The following is an 18,635-nucleotide window of genomic DNA, read 5'->3' as shown; positions in this document are numbered from 1 at the left end:
TCGAATAGTTTACAATAGATAAATAGGTTACAGTTCGCTTTAGATTGATGATGGCACAATTATATCTATAATTAGTGCTGTTGTGAAGCAATCGAAGAAATAAATTGTTTTCTGTTTCTGTATTTGTGGTATCGATCAATTTTAGAGTGTTGTGAAAATAAGCAAACAGTACAGAGATGCCTATTAGACCCACTAGAAACAGACCGAGAGCAACAGATAGGTAAAATAAAAAGACAACTATGCAAAGAGTTGAAAATTTACAACAAAGTTTCGCCCAGAGGATGGATTCGAACTTACAACTTTTCCATATCTGTGGAACTACTCTACCACTGAACTGCTCTAGTATGTGTAGAAGCACATCCCAGAAAGCAACCCGATGAAATAGTATTATCCTTTTTCACTCGTTGGGTAGAATGTACTGAGAGTTTTGATTGGAACACATTGTTGTGGACGGATTTTTATCACTTTCAACTCAGTCGAAGTTTTTCCGATTTGTAATATTATCACACTTACTGGTTTGGAAAATTTCTACGCATCGATTTGAATGGATAAAACCAGTTTTAATCCGCCTAAGGGTGTCATGATGCCTTTCTCATATTACTGTGGAATAGGTCTAAAAACATTTTTGATTGACTCTGGAATATTAGCAACAATGTTTTTTGGTCTGCAACTAACATAATCATCCAAAAAATAAAATAGTTTTGAGCCAAATTCAAAAGATTTGTACGTTTTCTTGTATTGTCACTCTAAACACGGTTTGAAATTTTCAACACACTTTACAACTTGGCTCATGGAATTTTTTTCTGGCTACCTAGAGTTTCATTGATTCAAGGCTTCAGTCTTTTTCAAGGCTACCTGAATCACTAACAGTCTATTTGAAGATTAACAATTAGTCAGCCTTTCTCAAGGCTATACAAAGAGTGATATTCTAACTTTTTTTTTTTTTTCAAATAAAATTTTTATTAGGCTCATTTGCTTTAGCTTAACGTGGCCGATTGTCTTGTTGTTAGGGAGAGAGAAAGGGATGCCGTATTACGGGGCGGCATACTCCCCAGTTAGTAAGGGGACATAGGGAGGGTGGGACCTACACAGTATTGAATTGAAATTTGAATACATCATTGGTTTGTGGCATACATCTTTTAGACACATTTTGCGTTCGATGAATCTTCATGTTTTTCAGCTTGTAGCAATGAAGAGATTATTCTGGATTGGGATGCTTCGTTGGTGTGTTCTGACGTTGATGTGACGTTTTTGGGTAGCTTCCAGCAACTCAGTCAGTTCAAGGCAGGTGCATGCTCCGAAGCATCGTTTACACAGGCCATACTTCCAGCAACGTAAAGAAGAGTGCGGTAGAGCTGTAGACGAGAAAGAGATAGGGAGAGCACTAAATTTGAGCATTGATAGTTTTCAAGAAGTTATAGATGAGAGTCATATAAGGAAGATTTCGAGTTGCCAAGACGTCGCGGACTGGTACGAAGGGTGGTATACCTCGGGCCCGAAGGGAACCTATGAGTTGGGACCTGGCATCACAATACTCGACACATGTCCAAACAACATGTTCGATGTCATGATAACCCTCACCGCAAACGCAGACACCACTCTCAGCGAGCCCCACACGACGGAGATGCGCGCTGAACATATAATGATTAGACATGAGCCTTGACATTACACGAATAAAGTCTCGGCTCACGTCTAACCCCCGGAACCAAGCTTTCGTCGATACCTGTGGGATTATTGAGTGTAACCATCGTCCCAGAGTTCCACTATTCCATGTATTCTGCCAGCTAGCTAGAGTTTTCTGACGACAGCAACTGAAAAATTCATTGAAGCAGATTGGTCTTTCACAGATATCACCTTCTAGTGCGCCCACCTTGGCTAACGAGTCCGCCCTCTCATTGCCCCGTATGGAACAATGTGAGGGGACCCAAACCAAGGTAATCTGGTATGATTTTGCAGATAAAGCACTCAATTGTTCCCGTATTTTCCCCAGGAAATACGGTGAGTGCTTTCCAGGCTTCACTGAACGGAGAGCCTCAATGGAACTGAGACTGTCCGATACAATGAAGTAGTGATCTGTGGGCAGAGTGTCAATGATCTCAAGGGTATACTGAATTGCAGCTAGTTCTGCGACGTAAACTGAAGCTGGATCACTGAGTTTATAGGAAGCGGTGAAATTTACATTGAATATACCGAAGCCAGTGGACCCGTCTAGATATGATCCGTCAGTGTAAAACATTTTATTACAGTCGACTTCTTTAAATTTATTATTAAAAATTTTTGGGATCTCTTGAGGGCGTACAGGATCCGGGATTCCACAAATTTCTTCTTTCATGGATGTGTCGAAAAGCACAGTAGAATTAGAAGTATCCACAAAATGAACACGATTGGGAACAAACGAAGAAGGATTTATATTCTGAGCCATGTAGTCAAAATACAAGGACATAAAACGGGTTTGTGAATTAAGCTCGACGAGCTTTTCAAAGTTTTCTATCACCATCGGATTCAAAATGTCGCATCGGATTAGCAGTCGATATGAGAGATCCCAGAACCTGTTTTTCAACGGTAAGACGCCCGCCAGCACTTCAAGACTCATCGTATGGGTTGATTGCATGCAACCCAAGGCAATACGTAAACAACGATACTGAATTCTTTCCAGTTTAATGAAATGAATATTCGTAGCGGAGCGGAAACAGAAACATCCATATTCCATTACTGACAATATCGTCGTTTTGTACAACCTGATCAGGTCTCCTGGGTGAGAGCCCCACCAAGTTCCGGTTATTGTACGAAGGAAATTGATTCTCTGTAGGCATTTTCGTTTCAAATACCTAATGTGACATCCCCAGGTACCTTTGGAATCGAACCAGACCCCGAGATATTTAAATGTGAAAACCTGAGCTATGGTTTCACCCCCTAGTTGAAGCTGTAGTTGCGCAGGTTCTCGCTTCCTTGAAAATACAACCAGCTCAGTTTTCTCCGTAGAGAACTCGAAACCCATTTGAAAAGCCCATGTCGACAAGTTGTCGAGGGTATCTTGCAATGGTCCTTGGAGATCGGCAGCTTTGGGTTCTATAATAGACACAACACTGTCGTCGGCAAGTTGTCTTAGCGTGCAAGATGTGTTGATACATTCATCAATGTTATTTACGTAAAAGTTGTATAAAAGGGGGCTTAAGCATGAGCCCTGAGGAAGACCCATGTAACTGAATCGCTTTGTCGTCAAATCACCATGCTCAAAATGCATGTGTTTCTCGGACAATAGATTATATAAAAAGTTGTTCAAAACTGGTGAAAGACCATGCTGATGCAACTTCTCAGATAGAACGTTAATGGAAACTGAATCGAATGCCCCCTTGATGTCGAGGAAAACTGATGCCATTTGTTCTTTACGAGAAAATGCCATTTGAATTTCTGTTGAGAGCAACGCTAGACAATCGTTCGTTCCTTTGCCCCTGCGGAACCCAAATTGTGTACCTGAAAGCAATCCATTTGTTTCGACCCAATTGTCTAGACGGAAGAGAATCATTTTCTCCAACAATTTCCGAATACAGGAAAGCATAGCAATCGGCCGATACGAATTGTGATCGGAGGCTGGTTTTCCAGGTTTTTGAATAGTAATAACTCTCACTTCTCTCCATTCGTGTGGGACAATATTACCCTCGAGGAACTTGTTGAATAAATTCAACAAGCGCCTTTTGGCAGAGTCGGGCAGATTTTTCAACAAGTTGAATTTAATTCTGTCTAACCCCGGGGCTCTATTGTTACACGACAAGAGCGCAAGTGAGAACTCTACCATCGAAAACGGTGTTTCGTTTGTATTCAATGTCGCGACGCGGGATATCTTCTGTTCCGGAACAGAATCAGGACATACTTTCTTAGCGAAATCAAATATCCAGCGGTTAGAATATTCCTCGCTTTCGTTCGCGTGATTTCGATTGCGCATGCGACGGGCCGTATTCCAAAGAGTGCTCATTGCTGTTTCTCTCGTTAATCCGTCAACAAACCTTCGCCAGTAACCGCGTTTCTTAGCTTTAATCAGACTTTTCATTTGAAATTCTAACGCCGCGTATTTCCGATAATTATCTGGAGTTCCGTTCCTTCTAAACGAGATGAAGGCTGAAGCTTTTTTCGTTTTCAGCTCTGAGCACTCTTTGTCCCACCATGGGTTGGGAGAACGCATACTAGTTTGCGCGCTAGGTACTCGTTTCGTCTGAGCTTGAATTGCGGTGTCAAGAATCAAGCCAGCCAAAAATGTATACTCTTCCTCCGGAGGAAGCTCCTGTGATGTTTCTAGTTTCTCAGACATCGAGCTCGCGTAACGTTTCCAATCAATGTTTCGTGTGAAATCGTACGAAACATTGATTGTTTCCGATGGTCTTCCACGGTTGGTGATAGAAACTATGATCGGCAAGTGATCGCTACCGTGAGGATCACAGATTACCTTCCACTTGCAATCTAACTGTAGCGAAGTCGAGCAAAGGGATAAATCCAGCGCACTTGGTTGTGCTGGCGGTCTAGGGTTCCGTGTCATTTCTCCCGTGTTTAGAATTGTCAAATTGAAGTTGTCACACAGATCTTGGATTAACGAAGAACGATTATCATCATATAAGCAGCCCCATCCTGTACCATGCGAGTTAAAGTCCCCTAAAACCAGCCGCGGTGAAGGAAGAAGTTCTATGATGTCTGCAAGCCGACGATGCCCTATCGAGACTCTGGGAGGAATGTAGATAGAAGCTATACATAGATCTTTGCCTTTAATATTAATTTGGCAAGCAACAACTTCAATTCCCGGTGTCGAGGGGAGGTTAATACGATAAAATGAATAGCACTTTTTAATCCCTAAAAGTACCCCTCCATAAGAGTCTTCTCGGTCCAGGCGGATTATGTTAAAATTATGGAAGTCGAGGTTGATGTTAGAAGTAAGCCAAGTTTCACTCAAGGAGAATACATCGCAATTATGAGTATGTATTAAGTGTTTGAAAGAATCAAGTTTTGGGATGATACTTCTGCAATTCCACTGAAGCACAATGATCATATCTTCGATTCTCAGTGGTAAATTATCCATCAAAAGATACGATCGCTGCAAGGAGGGGCCATTGTTCAGTCAACTGTTTTAAAAATGTCCTTACTGTTGGCAGTAGAGCAGTTAGGAAGCTTTTCAGAGGATCAGTAATATTGAAGGCTGTTAATATCCAGTCCACGATATCAGAAAATTTCAATAATCCAGCGTTTGTTGGATTTTCTGGTTGTGCTTTGGGGTCATTCGGGTTTTTTGATGCCCCAGGAAGTGCTGGGTACTCCTTATCATCCCTAAGTTTTTTGAACCCAGGAGGTGTTTGCTTCGGTTTTGAGTCAGCACTTTTTGTTTCCGTTTGGTTCTTTTGTGACGAAGAGGACAGTCTGAGGCCTTTACGAGGAAGCTTGGGAGAAGCCAGATTTTGTCTTTTCCTGCTTCCTTCAACCTGTGTGTAGGAAGGTCCTTCGCCTGGGTCGTCAGAGGTATCCTCTTCAACTGGCAAGATTGCAAACGGGTTCTCAGGGGTCGATGGAGTGGTTCTTTTTAAGATTTCCGCATAAGAACGTTTGGAACGTTCTTTCACGGATCGCTTCAATTTCTCCGCACGCTGTATGAACGTAGGGCACACCGAAAGATCATGAGGATTCTCCCCGCAGTAGCAACACTTTTCCACTGCTCTTCTGCAGAGATCGTCCTCATGGGCCTCTCCGCATTTGCCGCATCGCAGTTTGTTGCAACAATAGGTTGCCGTATGACCTAGCTGTTTGCAGCTTGTACAATGCATTACCCGCGGTACATACAGCCGAACAGGTAGACGAACTCCACTCACTACCAAATAATTTGGAAGTGCAGATCCGGCAAAAGTCACGCGAAATGAGTCCGATTGGTAAAATTTACCATCTATCGATTTGGAGTGCAATTGCTTGCACTCCAAAATTTTCACTGGTTGAAGGTCGGGGTTTTTGAAACGGCCTACCCCGTCCTTCATCAGATCTTCGATTGTCAGACTTTCGTCACGGACCACACCGTCGATCTCCACCACATGAGACGGGACGTACACGCGGTACTCCTTCGTGAACAACTCGCTGGTAGCAATCTCGTTTGCTTGCTTCAGGTCGGACACAACAACGCGTAACTTGTTTGGCGAAACCTTATCTATTGTTTTTATTGCCGAGAAATGTTTTTCCAGGTCCCGAGCAATATTTAAAACTCTGAGAGACTTTAATTTGGGCCGGAAGTATACCACCCACGGACCCCCCGAGCCATCGTCTTGGTAAACTTTTTGGCGAGCAGGCAATATCTTAGAGGGAGATGGAGGCATCGGAGAGGGAGATGGCATTGGAGAGGGAGATGGTATCGGAGGGGGAGATGGTATAGGAGGGGTAGATGGCATCTCGGAAGCAAACTCAGCCTCTAAATGTTCTTCGTTCATTCGTTCAGCTTCGCCCTCCTCCGAGACACCCCCACTGTCATCAATATTCATATTTAAAGTGCGGGAGTAAAGAAGTCTCCCGCACTTGAAATGAGAAAGAAAGAAATAAAATGAAAAGAAAATATATGAATAGTAAAAGTTGAAAGAAAAAGTTTGAGAAAATACTTAACAGTATGTCACGGTAAGCTGTTAGGTGAGTTGCTCCTTCACTCCTTCGTTGTGCTTCAGCGTGACCTTGACTCAGGATTTGGCTGCTGCGATGCGGGTAGCAAACAATAGAAATAACTGCTGCCCGAGGATAGCACAATAGCGTCTACTGTCGATACCGATACAAAACCGGTGCACAGACAGAACTCACTTGCGGGGATGCTACTTTTTATCACTTTTATTTAATGCCTATACTACAGCCTCTGCTGTGATAGGCACCTTCGTCTTACCGATGTCGATTGTTAAAAAAACGCGCGTGCTCACTTCGAACATTCGGTTACGAATGATATTCTAACTTAAGCAGTCTTTTTCAAGACTAAGAAATTAATCAGCCTTTTTCAAGGCAAGCTATCCAAAGAATTATTCTTCGAACTAATCAGTCTTTATTAAGACTACCACAAAATCAATCTTTATCAAGACTTACTTAAACTAGGAGTCTAATCGAAGACTAATTTAGCCTAGTTATATTTTTCAAAAATGCCTGCGTTCAACCGGAATGGCAACAAGCCTAAGGCTAAAAATAATTCAATACGGAATAAATCACAATCCGTTATTCAACATTTTCCTAATAACATTCACGATCTTATAGAATCTGAATGTAAAAATAAAAGACAACGGACGGATTTCCCTTCCGTTGATTCTATGCCGTCTAACAATATTTACGAGATTCTTCCTGAATCCGATTGTAGCGACATAGAAGAAAATTCTTCAAAAATTCCCAAAATGGACGCTTGTCGTTCTGGGAAGAAACATCAATCCATGCCATCAGTTACGGTGATGATTTCCGACTTCAAAGCATTCCGTACTGAGCTTTCTACTTTTCTCCCGGAAGTAAAAGTCCCATTTCAAATCGGACGAAGAGGAGAATGTCGAGTCTTGGTTGATGGATTGGAAGATTACGAACGTCTTATCCGATATTTGTCCGAGAAACTTCATAAATTTTATTCATACGATATAAAATCAGACAGACAAGGGTCTCTCAAGGCTGTCTTGAAAGGCTTATCAAATGATCAAAGTACTGATGAAATCAAAAATGAATTAGAAGAATTGCTTGGTTTTGCCCCTTCCCAAGTAATACTTATAAAAAAAGAGCGAATGGTACTTCTAAACCACGCTCTGGAATTTCCCATGAACTTTAATTAATACACTTCAATCGAAGTGATGTAAACAAATTGAAAACTTTAGAAAAAGTACGTTTCATTTCCCACATTAAAATTCACTGTGAACATTACAAACGGCATAATGGTATTGCAAACTTATCGCAATTTCGTCGTTGCCAAGGCTTCGGCCATGGAACCAAAAATTGTCATATGGATATACGGTGTTTGAATTGTGGTAAATCGCATTCGAAAGACGTTTGTCCAACGAATAACAACACTGATTAATTTACATGTTCAAATTGTGATGGAAATCATAAATCCAATTATTTGAAAAAATTTTAAACGCTCGTTCGCTTAGACAACAGGTCAAATCAACCACCTCTAATTTACAGAACATGCCTGAAAATAAAAAAATCGTTACAAATGCCACGCCTAATTCTTCTAAGGCGCTTATTTCTTCGAATTTAAAACAAAAAACAGGTACGCCTCCCAATTCGTCTTCTAACGAAAACATCTTGTTCTTCTAATGACAGTTACGCTTTTACAACAGGTAGACAACGCCTTCCAGTTCATCTTCTAACGAACACAATTTATTAATAGGGATCGGTCGCGTCATCTTCTTCTAATGGCAGTTACACTAGTGTAACAGGTAGAAATCGATTTAGGCGATATAACTGAAAATAAAATGATCTACCTACAAGATCAGCCTTTTCAAATGATCATCCGAATGAATTCGACTTCATCACTTTTTGAAGCTTTTCAAATTTAATGGCAATTTGCAAATTATATTATAATGGATTTAAAATTTAACAGTGATGTTAAATAATTATTTGAATATTTTAAATTAGAATGCTCGATCTTTAAAATCGGGTGAAGATGAATTTTATAATTTTCTCAAAGTTCACGAAATTCATATTGCCATTGTGACAGAAACTTTTCTTAAACCAAATATCAAATTGAAAAGTAATCCACATTATGTGGTTCATCGATTTGACAGGTTTACTGGAATGGGTGGTGGAGTTGCCATTTTTGTCCAACGGCAAATTAAACATCGAATTTTACCTTCTTTCAATACTAAAGTTATTGAAAGCTTGGGAATCGAAGTTGAATCCATTCATGGAATTTATTTCATCGCTGGAGCATATTTGCCTTTCCAATGCACCGGCGAACAATTAAATTTCATTAAAGGCGATTTACAAAAAACTCACAAGATGTCGACCGAAATTTTTCGTTATAGGGGACTTAAATGCTAAGCATGTCCAGTGGGATTGTAGGCAAAATAATTGCAATGGAAAAAATACTTCTTAATCAACTCTCTGCTGGTTACTTTTCAGTTCTTTATCCCAGTAATCCGACTTGTTTCTCTTCCGTGAAAAACCCCTCTACAACTGTTCTGGTTCTAACAGATCAAAGTCACATTTGTAGTGAACCAATTACACATGCTGACTTTGACTCATATCATCTTCCTGTAACATTCAGACTTTCCAACGAAGCTATAATTAATCCAATTAGTTCTAACATATATTCAACTATCGTAGAGCTAATTGGTTGGATTGCAGATCTCACATTGAAAATCATGTGGATCATGAAACTATTTTAGAAAATTCTGCGGACATCGACACAGCAATTGATAATTTGAATCATTATATTATATAAGCTAGAAATTTTTCAGTTCCCAAAGCTCAAACTAAATTAAATTCTCCCATCATCGATGACAATCTTCAACTGCTCATTCGGTTGAAGAATGTTCGTCGACGACAATATCAACGTTCTCGTGATCCTGCTATGAAAAATTTACAAAAAGAAATTAAACATAGATTTACTCTTTTGCGAAATGAAAATTTCGCTAAAGAAGTTGAACAAATGAAACCATATTCTAGACCTTTCTGGAAACTTTCTAAGGTTCTTAAGAAACCTCAGAAACCAATTCCTGCTCTCAAGGAAGGAAATCAAATACTTCTTACAAATGGCGAAAAGGCTTAAAAACTTGCTCAGCAGTTCGAGAGTGTTCTACAATAAAGTCTCACTGAAATGTGATCATATTTCATATGGCCGGGGTCGGTATTGATCAGCATGCAGTTTACACGATGTGAAACTACGTGCTATTCCCAAGCAAAACGGAGTAGCAACACATGGGTGGTCTCTAATGCTAATGCTAATGTTACTTATATCATTTAAAGTCTGTCCCAGAAAGTATGGATACAACCAAAAACCGCTGCCATTTCGCAATGGTTCAGAATCTGTCAATTTTTATCTGTCAATTTTTATCCTGTTGTTTACATTCTGCTCTAACCACTTGTGCAGTTGTTTATTCGTTTTCATTAGTTTGTTTCGAAATGCGTGGACTTTCAGCAGAACAACGTCGAAAAATTGTGTGCAAATGGTGCACAGAACGCGGACTGTCACTGAGAAAGATAGCAAAAATGGAAGGAGTAAGTGAAAAAACCGTGCGAAATGCAATCAGGAAGTTCGGTGAAGTTAAACCTTTGAGGATAAACCGAAAACGGATCGAAAAAAAAGTTCTGCTAACCCTCAGTTGGATAGACGTATACTGAAGACGTTCGAGCAAAGGATGGAGGTTTCAGTTCGGGATGTGGCCAAAAAAGTGGGCACTTCGAAGTCAAATGTTCTTCGTGCTAAAGAACGTTTGAATCTTCGAACCTATAAGAAGCAGAAACAACCAAAACGTAGTCCTAAACAAGAAGCATCGATCAGACCGAGGGTTCGAAAGCTGTACAATAAGATTCTTACTGGAAATTTGAACTGCATAATCATGGACGACGAAACCTACGTGAAACTCGATTACAAATCCTTGCCGGGACTACAATATTATACGGTGCGAGAAGGGCAAGTGTTAAACCAGTCCGAGACATCGATTGAAGTCGAAATATTTGGTAAGAAAGCTATGGTCTGGCAAGCAATTTGTAGCTGCGTGAGATTTCGAAACCCTCCATCACCACTGCTTCAATGAACAGCGAAATATACATCAAGGAATGTTTACAAAAACGACTTCTAGCCATGATTCGACGCCACAAGGATCCTGTTATCTTCTGACCAGATCTTGCTTCTTGCCACTACTCGAAATCAACGGTAGAATGGTTTACTATCAAAAATGTCACTTTCGTCCCAAAAGACATAAATCCACCTAATTGCCCACAACTTCGACCAATTGAGGAATTTTGGGCATTAGCGAAGGCACATCTTAGGAAACATGTCTCGGCAGCCGAAACCATTCAACAGTTCGAAAAAGATTGGAAAAAAGTGTCAAAACTTGTCACCAAGAAGTCTGTACGGAATTTAATGAGGAACGTTCGCAAGAAGGTGCGCCAGCTAGTCTACAATGGCTAAGTAGCAAATGTTGAGAAAAATATTCTGTTGTTGTAGTCTAATATTATCAGTATATCGAATAAAATTTGAATATCTAACACTTGTGAATTATTTACAGCGAAATCAAAGTGCGTCCACACTTTCTGGGGCAGTCTTTATGGTAACAAACTCAATCCATGTATCAATTGAAATTGAGTAACTAGTATTCAAAATTTGAGTAACTTTTCATAAGCGTGAAGTTATGCACATGTAATAATTCTTCGCACATTACCAAAATTATTCCCCTTTGCGAAAATTTGAATGAAATCTCTCGTTCATATCGGTGATGATGGCATTCGTGTCAGTCACGGAAATTTCAATTAGAGAATAGGATGAGTGACAGCCAAGCGGAATAACGACTGGCTGACACGCAGTTCAGTTTCGGTTTTTGTAATCAACTATAATTTGAGGTAGATGACAACATACAATTAGCAAAAACTGTCGTTGAAAATAACAGTCATTATGCTCTGACCGAATTGGAATGGATGGTTAAAGCTTTATGTTTGCCAAGAAAACCCGAGATTTATTGACCGGAAAAATACATTTTTAAACAGTTCATACATCATAAAATAATAGCTCCTCGTTTCAAGCTAAGATAGCCACAAATTGTAATGTTTCCATTCATGCAGAAGACATTAGGAAACTTATCCTACCACACGCAGCGGAAAGCTCGCTCAACCGAAAAAGGCGGAAGTAATGCTCCAAAAAACCCGTGTGCCAATTCTGCAGGCGCCTCGTTAGCGTTAGTATTATCGTCTAGTGTGTCGGGAAACCAGGTCAATGTTAGCTCGTATCATGTGGGGAAAAGGACGAATAACAGAACCAGTCGCGACCATTTGTCTGAGCGTTTATGGGTCAACACCCACTCAACAACCGTGTTTAGTCTAGAAGAAGAACTTCTTCTTTTCTTCTTCGTGCTTACAATCTCAACAAAAAAAGAAATGAAGGTAAAATAAGTAGGCGTGATAAAATGGGCAATTGATTGTTAAGTTGACGTTCAATTTGACGTGATAACATGTGATCCACTCAGAACCCAGTAATTTTATTTATTCTATAGTAGCGCCTTCTAGTGAGTGAACTTCAAATAATTTCATTGCGATTTGTTTTGAAAGTACACATTCTGTCTCAACACATCCAGTACTGGAAAATCTGTGTTAAATAAAAGACTAGAAAGAAAAATTGATTCCGAACACCCACGACGAAAACCCGTCACTTCGAGATATAGTTGAAAAATAGAAAATTGTCGCTGTAGGTACCAAGTGTACCAAGTGCTCAAGCGCTGCCATAGTCGAAAAAAATTGACTTGGTAATCCAACCCTCAACCATACCATAACGCATTTATCTCCAGATATTAAAGTCCAATGGGTTTAAATCAGGAGGAAATGCGGGTCATGCAGAGGAGTTGATAAAACATGGCATATTATTCTTGTTTAACTGGCTGAACAATGAATGTTTTGTGCGCTGATGTAGAATTCTGCTGGTGGAGCAAAACTTTCTTCTTCAAATATTTCCCTAACTCAAATAAGCAAAACCCAATTGGCAATGTATGGTAGGGTGACGGTACCAATAGTCATCTCTGCTACACCATTCATCTCATATATGGAAATTATTTTTTAGAGTAGGACCAGCAATCTCTAGTTGATGCAGTGTCGCTAAGGGAAAACATGGAAATTGGTGCATTCGTGTCGAATTTTCGCGTCGCTTTAAACAGAAGTATTGCTCAAATTTTGCTGTGATATTGCTTCGTCAGTCCGAAACGACGATGATGGGGCAGAGCACGATGTTTATTCGTACTGGTGGCGACCTAAGCCGTATTCTATTATGATGGTAATTTCATTATGAAATTATGTATGGTGTCCGGAAAGGATGCATGTCAACATCGGAACAAAACATAACTCGGAAAGTCGGAAGTTTATTGCAGAGTTACTCTTTGGTGTTTTCGTATATGTGGTATCATGGGAATGGGTATACAGTGTTTTCAAGATTAAAAAGAAACAAATCCTGGCGCTCAGTAATTGTAAATGGACTTGATTCGAAGGATGATCCTGTAACGATGATGATTCTTCTATATTTATAAATTAAAATGACAACCGCATTCATACATAGAATAAGTCCAGCCAAATTGGCTCACGTAACACGTTTCTTCCTGGAATAATTCTTAGTGTCAATATGATCGTAGTACTAGCCATGCAATGATTCTGTACGCAAAGAATCAGCTGCGAAGTTTATTCAAACAGAAAGGCCAAATCCCACAAAAGGAATGTAATGCCAGAGATTTGCTTTGCTTGACACGTTCCTTCTGGTTTCCTGATGGAAGGAAAGTATAGAATAAACATGGAAAGAAATTGTGTGTTGAGTACAGCGGGAAGGCAACATAACACAAAAAGAGACAAATCGTTCTTCATCTCCTAAAGAATGCCGAACAATTCACCGGTGTCAAAAAGCACATTGAATAAAATCTGCAACTTCAGAACCCAAGTAGCAAGTGTAACTTATTGAACTTTCAACATGTTTTACAATTAATTCAGAAATATTATTTGTGTTAGATATGTTTGGAAATATATATTAAAATTGGTTGTGCAACTTATCACTGTTAACTTTGTCTTCTATTTAATCACCGCAACTTCGTTAGATTTTGTTGTTTTTTGATTCTTTTCGGTGAGTAATAAATACACTCTAATGCCGTTTTTTGTACTGCATAACGTTTCGGCTTACTATGCTTCAGCCATCGTCGGACGCAATTTACAAAAATTCACACTCATCAATAGAGTGAATTATGAGTGTGAATTTTTGTAAATTGCGTCCGACGATGGCTGAAGCATAGTAAGCCGAAACGTTAGGCAGTACAAAAAACGGCATTAGAGTGTATTTATTTCTCACCGAAAAGTATCAAAGAACAACAAAATCTTATCACTGTTAAGTTTCACAATACTACCGAAAAAATCACTGTAGAACAACTTTAAGTACATCTAAAACAATTGTGCAGTAGATCACCAACTTGTTAATGTTTCACTAGAAGCTCTACAAAAAATTTCACATCGTCATGTAGAACGGGAGTAACTATAACAATTGTGCAACTTATCAAAAACTTTCCAAACGGCTGTCATAATTACAATATACGTCGAAATTGCTATAAATCGCTTGTGGAAGAAAAATTAGTGAAATGATTGATGCTCTCCGCAAGGCAAAACAGACTAAGCCGAATTGATAACGTTGCTATAAAAAAGTATATTTCTGCAGAGTCCGCATTGCTTTTGCTGCCTCATGAATTTTTAGATCAGTGTGTGAAGTTTTCTTCAGTTTTAGAAAAACATTGATATAAAATTCAAAACTGGCAAAAAAGTTGTGCAAGATGTATCTGTTTGAATTGAACGCAAAGCTTGCAAACATGAGAATATTATCATAAAAGTTGCAGAAATACAGCATTACATAAGCAATGAAAACCAAAATCAATCAGATAATTTGTATTCAATTTTCATCTCGTGGAAAAAAATGACCAGACCTGACATCACTTTTTAAAGATATTGAACGAAAAGTTAATTTCATCATAGTTACTCCCATAGTTATATATTACCGCTTGTGCAACTTATTTTTGCAACTTCAGCACACGGACTTACCAACATAATACCTACAGTGCGTATCACAAAAGTCGGGCCAGCTAAGATGAATTACTATACTGTGTTGTTGATTAATTCAACTAGACGATTTAAACTGATAAAAAAGTACGGATGTGTAATGGCAGAGACATAACTGGATCTCGTGAATACGAATAAAACTGACACGATTTCTTTACACTTTCGAATTCGAATTGATAGTTGATCGATTGTGTGAATTGCGAAACTTTCCCCCTTTTCACTACTAAAATTTTCAACGATTTTTGACGTCGATTATCTCATTTCGGATTTGCATATTTCATTGAAAAAAACTATCAAGATGCTGTACAGGATTCATTTCTGCCTTTTAGAAGGACCAAATGGTTGAATTCTCTACGATATTTAGCACAGTTCGGAGCATTTTTCTCGAACGGTTTTCCAACAGCGAAAAGTGCACGAAGCAAATCAAATTATTTTGGATTTTCACTAAACTGATGATTTCTACCTTCGATTTGAAAGAAGTAATCTTAATAGTTCTTTAGATAATATTTAAAGCCATTAGAACGGCTGATTTTATATAATGTTGTCCACTTTTCGTTTCTTGTTTTCTTTCTCTCCAATGCAAACCATCAGCAGCTGATGCAATCGTTCTTGCTTGAATTGAAATTAGCTTTGCGTACAAACCGACACATCCGCTCGCAGTGCCAAATGATGCGAAACTGGTTTAATGCGTCTTCTCGCCTTGACGACCGGAAGGCAAATGAGAACTACGACCTGAGCGGTTTGCGTCTTCTCGCCCCGACGTCTGCCTTCATCCAACGCACAAGAAGAAATGATCGATTTTCGCATTTTTTTTTGCATAATTATCTGTTTATTAATCTTATATTTTGTGTATTACATCAACATTTTACAGTACAAGTGTTTTGACCCTTCGGCCTTTCATCTTTGTTGTTCATACGATTCGTTATTAATAATAGGTGTTTTCGTGCAGTATTGTTCGAATTTTTGTTCTTGTATGTCCAGGGAAGCCATCTCATGTACTTCACTAGTACTTGTCCAAGAGGGTAGATTTAGAATCATCTTTAAGATCTTACTTTGAATGCGCTGAAGCCTAAGTTTGTGTGTTCGTGCACAGCCCCGCCATACAGGGACTGCGTATTCAATTGCGGGGTAGATGATTTGTTTATAGACAGCCATCTGGTTCTTCAGGCACAGTTTAGATGTTCTACAAATCAGCGGATACAGAGTCCTAATGAGTATGCTGCATTTTTGAACGATTTTGTCAACATGTGACCTGAATATCAGATGTCTGTCAAAGATGAGTCCTAGATAGATAACTTCGTCGGACCATTGGATGACCTCATCACCGAATCGTATTCGGCATTCGTCTGATGGAACAAGTTTCGGAGATCTTGAATGTGGAAACAAGATGACCTGAGTTTTTGCTGCATTGATCACAATTTTCCAGCTTGTAAAATATTCCGTTAAAGCGTCCAGACCTGTCTGTAGTTTATTCTTCAGAGCATTAATGACACGACCTTTGTAAAGAATGGCAGTATCATCAGCAAATTGTGACAGAACACCACCACCCGGAAGAGGTGGGATGTCTGATGTAAAAATGTTGTATAGAATGGGACCTAGGATACTTCCCTGGGGTACACCAGCAGGAATAGTAAATCTTTCTGAAAGTGCATTATTCAGAGAAACCTGGAAAGCTCTATCTGCAAGATAATTTTTGATAATTTTAATAAGATACATGGGAAAATTATACCGATGCAGTTTAAACACCAGGCCATCGTGCCACACATTATCGAATGCCTTTTCAATATCCAATATTGGCATGGCAGTCGTTTTGGACACTGATTTGTTTTGCTGGATAACGTTGTTAACCCTTGTGAGTTGGTGGATGGTGGATCTTCCTTTCCGGAACCCAAACTGTTCTTCCAGAAATATATCCTGTTCTGATCGATTTTCGACCACGGTTCCCCTTTTATAACGTTCTGTTGAAGATATGTTCCTGACTACGTCAAAATCGTCGTCCTTGCGCGAAAGACCCAAGCAAAAGTAAAGAGTTTTCTGCGATCATTCCTTTCCGAAATAATAACATGTTAATGTTTCCTGTTATGGAGATAATATAAGTTCTTACGTTGCGTGAACCATTTTCTATTCAACTCACTGTTACCGTCGATGCCATATTGGAAAATATTCAAGAAAAATTCAGTTCTAAATTTTTCAGGTTTAATTACACATTAGTTTGATCAAAATCGTATGAGAATTCTAAAGAATGTTTGAATACACGTGTTTTAAACACCATTCCGATGATTCTCATTAAAAATGATAGACTGTTATTGTCACAGAAATTGGTTTAGAATCATCAAAACACGTTAATTCAAAGGCGCTCGAAAATTTCGGGCGTACGAATACATGTTTCACCATAAAAATGCAGTTCGTTGTCGATTTTTCATTTAGAAAAACACAAAAGATCAATTCTACAATATGTTGCATTATAATTTTTCATGAATAGATTATTTAACAAGATCCATGTTTATATTAAGAGCAGTTGTATTGAAAATCAAATGTGAAACTTATGTCGTTTTCGCTTGAGAAAACTGAAACTGACCCAAGGTAGTTTCATCAAACAGACACTTTTCACTAAACTCTGTTGATTTCGCACTTAGCAACGGGGGTTTTAGCAAACCTGATATAAAAATCAGGTTCGAAACTGACTCGATTTTCAGTTCAACAACGTTAAAACTAGGTTCGAAACTAGCTTCAAACAAACGGTTTGACAGCAGTTAGGGTGGAAACTGGGTTAGGTTTGCTATCAAGCGAAAACGACATTAATCATTAGCAATTAAGTTTGCATGTTTTTGTAAACGTCATTCCATTTCTTGTTTACATTACGTAGTAGTTCTCACGAGTTTCACATTTGTTTTTTCGCTGATTTTTTTACTACCTTTTTGATGTGATCGACGCATGAGTTTTTGTACCAGTTGCACAATTCGTAATAACGGATGAACTTGAAAGTACGTTGCACAACACAGAAAAATTGCGCTTTTTCCATAACACAACAGTTACTAGAATAGTGATATAAACTAACTTGATAAATTGCACAATCAGTAGAAAAATACAGGACAGCAACTTAACATGCTACTTGGGTCATTTAGTGCGACAATGCAAAATAAAGAAAAATTGTAATTAACTTGTTTACAAGTTGAAAAGTTTATGTTAGTTTATACCCAAAGAAAATTTCTTATTTTATTCAAAATAAAAAAAATCTTCACTGAATCTTCTAGTGATATTTTTGGAAATATAAGTAATTAGAGAAAGGCATCATTACACCACTAGGTGGATTAAAATAGATTTTTGCACCTGCGATTTAAATAACGGTTTGAAATAAATGATGAATGCAGCATAACCAAAAACAGTTCGTATGATAATAAACTGACATGACCTACTAATTGAAGCAGTTTCGAGCACAACTAAGAAGATTTTTTTACGATTTTATATGACGTCTTAAAATTCTGATGATTTATCACCTTGTAATGTTAGAGCCGGAGTTAGTATTGTTAATTTGAATTTATTTTATAGAAATCTGATATTAGTTTATTTGACCATAGAATATCATGATCTGCAAACTGAAGAAATTGATTATATGATTCTTTGAAAAAAAATATTTGAAACTTGAATAAAACTAGAAAGATTATTTAAATACAAAAAAAATATATTATCAATAACAGAAAAATTTTTCCGTTATTTTGCATCGTCGCTCTAAATGACGGTTTGAAGTTCAGAACACACTTCAATATTTAGTTTCAAAACCGGAAGTCGGATCTGGACAAAATTCAATACCAACCTATGGAACCACAAGACCTTCCATTGGTGTCCAAGTTTGTGAGAATCGGTCAAGACATCTCGGA

The sequence above is a fragment of the Malaya genurostris genome, chromosome 3 (assembly GCF_030247185.1).
Source record: "Malaya genurostris strain Urasoe2022 chromosome 3, Malgen_1.1, whole genome shotgun sequence".
Taxonomy (NCBI): domain Eukaryota; kingdom Metazoa; phylum Arthropoda; class Insecta; order Diptera; family Culicidae; genus Malaya; species Malaya genurostris.
Note: the sequence above shows the minus strand (reverse complement) of the source record.